Genomic DNA, 6656 nt, shown 5'->3' on the forward strand with positions numbered 1-6656 from the left:
TTACAGCATTACACGGACATTTTGAGCTATTGGTATCGAGTCTAGCCCTCTGGTATAGTGATAAGTTGCACAAGTGCCCAGTTGAAACCGAGAACAAAACGAGACTATGTTAGTTTCAAGTTTCAACTACTAGTTCAGTAGTTCATCCACTACAGGCAGCACTACTTCCAACAACAGTTCTATGCTCACTGTTGCAGCATTACAAGGACATTTTGAGCTCCTGATCAGTGGACATCCATTACCATGCCCAGTTGAAACATCTCAGAACACATGCTTTCTCTAAACAGGATAAAAACAATGTAAATGTACAACACCTGCCAGGCAAAATATGTAAAGAAATCTACCATTCCTCTTTATAGACAGCAGCCACCATCCATGTCACAAATATTTATAAGCTGCTGTTATTTTATTGTGTTTCTGTTATTTTATTGTGTTCCGAATCTCATACAAGTGTTGTACTACATATGGAGTCCTACCGGACTACGGCATGCCAACCGTGCTAGACGTAGCATGACTACAACTCTGCTTCGTGTCCACCAAGAAAGAGAGTTGTTTTGCCCCTTTATATAGTACCAACTAGTCATAGAATAGATGAGAAAGAGATCCACCAGATTAGCACGTAGAGGGTTTGTCCTCTCGTGTAATGTAATACTCCTCCCAATTATAGTGATACGCCGCCGTGCGTTCCGTGGTTTTCTCCCGCAAGAGTTTTCACGTAAAAATCCGTGTGCTCTCGTGTTTCGTCTTTTTTCTCGTTATTATCTAACAAGTGGTATCAGAGCTGAGGTTCTAGATACGAGTTTGAGACGAGAGAATTAGGGCTGTGGTCCGCCGTCGCCACAATCCGCCGAGACCGACGAGGATTCAATCTACGCGTCACCGAGCAATCGGGTCGACGAGGTTAACTTTTCTCGAAGGCTGTTGTGCACTGGCGATACGTCAAGTCGCAGGTTCCGTCGAGATCGACGGGAACCGTTCGTACGCGCGCAGATCACACGAGCGGCTTCGCTGCAACTCCATCGTTCTGGCACGGTCCGCCTAGCTGCCGCTGGTGCTTACCAAAGCAACCGGCTTCAAGTCTCGAGATTGAGGCCACGTTGTGCTGATGTGCTGCTGCTACTTCGCATCAACCAAACAAATAGTACAGTACAATACTATTACTACTCTGGATAAGGCTGCTGCTAGTGCTCCTGTTCATCACTTGAAGGCTACAGTGCATGTTGATTATTGTGCAGTATACCCCGTTGCTCCCGTAAACACAACCAGGTGCTATTTATCCTATTTTTCGTCTGCTCCGCATATTAATTCTGTCAAGAATTTTTCTATCGGCTTGTACTATTTTGTGAACACAAATTTAATCTACGCATGGCATCCATGAAGTACGATGTTCCGCTGCTGGATCATGACACAAAGTTTACCCTATGACAAGTCATGCTGCAAGTGTTGTTGACGCAAGCCGATTATCAGGATGCACTCAGTTTTTTCTTCAAGGTAGAGTTTTGGGGATTATGGCCCGTCGGGATAATGGATACAATTTGCTGCAGTTATTTGAAGAACACAATTCAGTTATCAAGAAAAAAAAGGGTATGGAGGAGGTAATTATTAAGCCTGTTGATAGCCAGCATATACTCTATTCTCTCCATAGTATTTTGTTGTTATGCATGTGAAGGTTTTGTTTGATATTCATGTTCGTGATGAGAATCAGTTGAGGTGCAAGAAGGAGATTGATTTGTTTCTGCTAGATACTACAACATTTAGCGCTGTTAAGTTTCAAGTGCAATTCAGTTGTCTTTGCTCTTTCAAGAGGGGTCTATTGCAGAGTTGAAACTCCGTTGCATGTTAACATGGTTCCTTCATCCGACAGTTTTTCTACAAGGGCAGTTTATGACCATGTCATGGATTTTTCATTAACCACTACGAGTCGGCAGTTTTTGGGTGCACGCGATGCCATCCGTACCATATGCTCTCGCATAAGTATTGTTTGCCGAGGTTTGTGCTTTCTGTTTTGAAGCACGTTCCGATTCCATGAAATGAGTTCTTCACAATGCGATGTGCACCAAGATGTTGCACTATGAGCTATGCGCTCGTTCAGGCACCACAGGAGATATGATGACTTATGTCATTTGATGATTGAGCAATTTCAGTTTTTGAGTTTATTAGTCCTATATGGACGTTTCGAGGCACAAGGTTTACTTGTGATGACTTTAATTGAGGAGTTGATGCTATCTATGATTATTGTAAGGGATTTCGTCTCAAGGTGGAGTGTTATTTTATTGTGTTCCAAATTCCATACAAGTGTTGTACTACAGATGGAGTCCTACCGGACTACGGCATGCCAACCGTGCTAGACGTAGCATGACTACAACTCTGTTTCGTGTCCACCAAGAAAGAGAGTTGTTTTGCCCCTTTATATAGTACCAGCTAGTCATAGAATAGATGAGAGAGAGAGAGAGATCCACCAGATTAGCACGTAGAGGGTTTGTTCTCTCGTGTAATGTAATACTCCTCCCAATTATAGTGATACGCCGCCGTGCGTTCCGTGGTTTTCTCCCGCAAGGGTTTCCACGTAAAAATCCGTGTACTTTCGTGTCTCGTCTTTTATCTCGTTATTATCTAACAGCTGCAAAGCAAATCTTCAGTTATTAATGCATTTCTGCAGTAATGCCCAGAAATACAAGGAACAAACTACAACTACAAATGCAATTAGTTCAAGGGGCTGGAGCATGGACGCATAGGAGCATTAGAAAAATAGACGGAAGATTACTTTCATACCCTGTTGTAAGCCCAAGCCGCACCGTATAGCAGCTAGACAGACCTTGTCTTGCCCAGTCCATGATATTGCAGAACTAACAGAAGTTACAGAGAATAACGAGGCATGCTACTATGATAAATGGTCCCACTGCTGGAGATAATTCAGAAGTTGGCAAAATTTGGGCCAACATTTACTACTGCCAGAAAATTAACCACCAGACTGCATTGCTAAGAAGTAGAAATACAAGAGAAGAACACGTAGAGACACCTAAATAAGATAGCATCAAGCACAGTAGATGTAGCATTATGTTGATACCAAGCACTAGTAATTAAGACAGCAAAGAGTAGTTCCACTACAGGTGATCTAACATAGAATTAACATGTTTCTCAAACTCAGCCAGGCAAGGCATAACCAAAATAACTAAACAATTGACTAGAAGGGAAACAGGAAGAATTACATGGCCTTCTATCCCCAGAGTTGAACGAAGACCTGCCAGCATCTTATGGAATATGTTGCAAGGCCAACTGAGACTCCGGGATGTTGATGGTGTAGCTGGAGAGAAGGTGAATGATCGTCCAAGGACGGTCAGCGACCAGGACAAACTGCTTGTCGTGCTTCATGAAATCGGCAGTATCACAGATCCTCTCTACTTTCCTGTCCTTGATGTTGCACTTGCAGATTTGAGCGGACAAACCCAGAATTTCAGTGTAGTAATTAAGACAGCAAAGAGTAATTTGCCTTGATGCCTGAGAACTTGTTGGCATCGATGGCCAGGGACCTCTGGTGACCAATGAAGATGGCATAGTTGCTGATGCTGTCCAAAGCCACAATCTTACCTGTCTCCTTTTTAAAAACAGAGATCGATCCCTTGACATTCGTGACAAACATATGTCTAGGCAAACCCACTGGAAAAAAACATGATGTCGATTGCCATCGACACACTGTGTAAACTAGCAGTTGCCTTGAGGAGGTCTTTTGCATCATCTGCGGAGACACTGCCCATGGCCGCCTTTCGCACGAAATTGTAAACTGCTTGCTTCGGCTCGCGGACGAGGAAACTATTATTTTTGTGGCCGGCCCAGTAAAATTTGTGAGATGAGTCACAGAACAAGGTGAGCCTGAGCGAAGAGCTTCTGAGGAAGACGAGCGGATCCCACCTCGGGGCGGGGGAGGGGGGGGGGGGTAGAGCAGCTGCACCCAGGCTCGTCTATCCTAGCCATCCATTTTCCGCATCGTGATTCGTACAATCATATTTCTCTTTTTTTGTTTCTCTCATATAGAACATGTTTTGAACTTCAAACTTCCGCAGCACAGCAAAGCTTTCTATCTAGAATCTGAGATAAAACTTTCAGATTTTTTCGTCCAACATAAATATACGAATTAAGATTTTTTTTTGTTTTAAAAAACTTGTTTTTAGTATTTATGTCGGACCAAAAAATATGAAAGTTTTATCTCACGTTCTAGTTAGGAAGCTTTATTGTGCTGCAAAGTTTAAGATTCAAGACATGTTCTATATGAGAGAAACAAAAAAGAGAAATTTACATGTAAAATGTTAGTTATGTTCACTAGTAGAAAAGGGGGCTTTGGTCCAGGCCGGGTAAGCCCATTAGTCCCGGTTCAGTGCAGAACCGGGATCAATGGGTGCATTTATCCCGGTTCGTGCGGCTAAGGCATTAGTCCCGATTCACCTGGGCCCTTTAGTCTCGGTTCGTGCCACGAACCGGGACTAAAGGGTGCGATGCCCATTAGTCCCGGTTGGTGGCACCAACCGGTACTAAAGGTTAGACCTTTAGTCCCGGTTGGTGCCACCAACCGGGACTAATGGGCTTTCAGGCATTAGTACCGGTTCATGACACGAACCGGTACTAAAGGTCCCATTTTCAAACTCCCCCCCTGTGAACCGCCTTTTCAGTTTTAGAAAAAACAAAAGAAAATGATGGAAATGTCAAAAAAATAAAATAAAATAAGTTTCCCATGTGATATGTGGTCTAGTTGTTGGGAAAATTTACAAATATGAATTTCGACTTTATTTACAAAATCTCTCTGGAATTTGTAAAATGGGCATAACTTTTGCATACGAACTCGGATTAAAAAGTTTTTTATATGAAAAATCATCTACTCGAAAAGTTACATCCGATGGAGACCGCCTACGGCCTGTTTGCAAATTTGTAGAATCCTCAAATTCCAAAAAGAAAAGAAGTTATGCTCAAATTTCAGTTTTTTTAAATTTTCATTAAATCTGGTCAAACTATGGTCAAACTACTTATTCAAGAAGTATTAGTGTTACTAAATAATTATTCAAGAATATTAGTGTTATTAAATAATTATTTCAGCTTTTTTGAATTTTGGTTAAATCTGGTCAAACTATGGTCAAACTGTGGTCAAATAATGGTCAAACTACTTATTCAAGAAATATTAGTGTTACTAAAAAATTATTGTTTTTTAGAACAATAGTTTCAAACTCAAACAGTGAAATGTGTGACTTCATGCTCAAGCTAAACTCCTGAGGGTTAATAGGATTGACATCTTACTATTGTCAGGAAAACAACGAGTGCAGACTTGGAAACGAGGGAGAATAGAACCCGGAAGTTAAGCGTGCTCAGGCTGGGGGAGTGGGAGGATGGGTGACCGTCTGGGAAGTTGGATGATTTGGAATGATGAGGGGTGATTAGAGATTAAATTGAGCAGTGATGAGGGGTGATTAGAGATCAGAGGTTAAAATAATTCAGAAATTTGAAAATAAAAAAAATTCAAAAAAAATTAGAAAATTTCCTTTAGTACCGGTTGGTGTTACCAACCGGGACTAAAGGTGGACCGGCCACGTGGAGGGTCTTTAGTCTCGATTCTGGATTGAACCGGGACTAAAGGGTTTTTCTACCAATGGTTGCACAGATCTCAAAGCAATATTGAAGAGCTAAGATAGATGGGCCTGGGTGCAGGTGCTCAAGAAATCTGCGTCCCCTCGGGGGGCACGGGCGCCAAGAAACGGACGACGACGCCAGGTGAGAGGGTTGAGGACGCGGGCCGCGTGAGGAGGGTTTTTCTCCGCCAGGACCAAGTAGCCGGTGGGGGTGGTGGCCACGATGTAGTAATCGCTGACGCTGCGCGGCGGGAACTTGTTGCAGAGGAAGCGGCCGGTGTCGATAGTTAGCAGGAGCATCTCTTCTCCTTGGCTCGGGAAGACCTCGTCGAGGACGATCCAGCGGTGCAGGCGGAAGCGGGGATAGGAGGGGGCGCTCTGGGGTCGTCGGTGGCGGCGCGCCAGCCGGAGCAGACGGCGCGGCAGTCCATATAGCAGTCGATGTCGTTGGTGGCCAGGAGGGAGTCGGCGACGCGGCCAGGGACGGATTCAAGGGGGGGGGGGAGGCGAGACCCCCCCTGACGATCGCATCGCCCCCTTGATAGCGATCAGTTTGCTCGCTAAATTCTCTCGCTATAACTGCGTGTGACTTGCTTCGCCCGAATGCAGATTTTGTGAGGTTATGCACCCGGGCCTCACTATCCTAGCACTCCAATGTTGCTTTGAGATCTGTGCTACACAACTACCTTATTACATGGAATTTTCTCTTTTTTGTTCCTCTCATATAAAACATGTCTTGAACTTCAAACTTTGCAGTACAACCTAACTTTGTAACTAGAATGTGAGATAAAACTTTCAGATTTTTTTGTCCGACATAAATATGAAAAATAATATTTTTTTAATCAAACAAATCTCATTTTGTATATTTATGTTGGACCAAAAAATCTGTAAGTTTTATCCCACATTTTACATAGAAAGCTTTGTTGTGCTGCAAAGTTGAAGTACAAATACATGTTCTATATGAGAGAAACAAAAAAGAAAAAATTATTTACACGAATCGTGATGCAGGAATAAGTGGTTGGATAAGGAGTACCCGGGTGCATA

At 43.2% G+C, this 6656-nt stretch overlaps 1 pseudogene; it reads right to left on the minus strand.

Moving 5' to 3' along the window:
- Positions 1–5695: 5695 nt before the first annotated feature.
- Positions 5696–6656, minus strand: part of LOC119272973 — a 2275-nt pseudogene continuing 1314 nt past the window's right edge.

Source organism: Triticum dicoccoides, chromosome 3A (assembly GCF_002162155.2).
Source record: "Triticum dicoccoides isolate Atlit2015 ecotype Zavitan chromosome 3A, WEW_v2.0, whole genome shotgun sequence".
Taxonomy (NCBI): Eukaryota; Viridiplantae; Streptophyta; class Magnoliopsida; order Poales; family Poaceae; genus Triticum; species Triticum dicoccoides.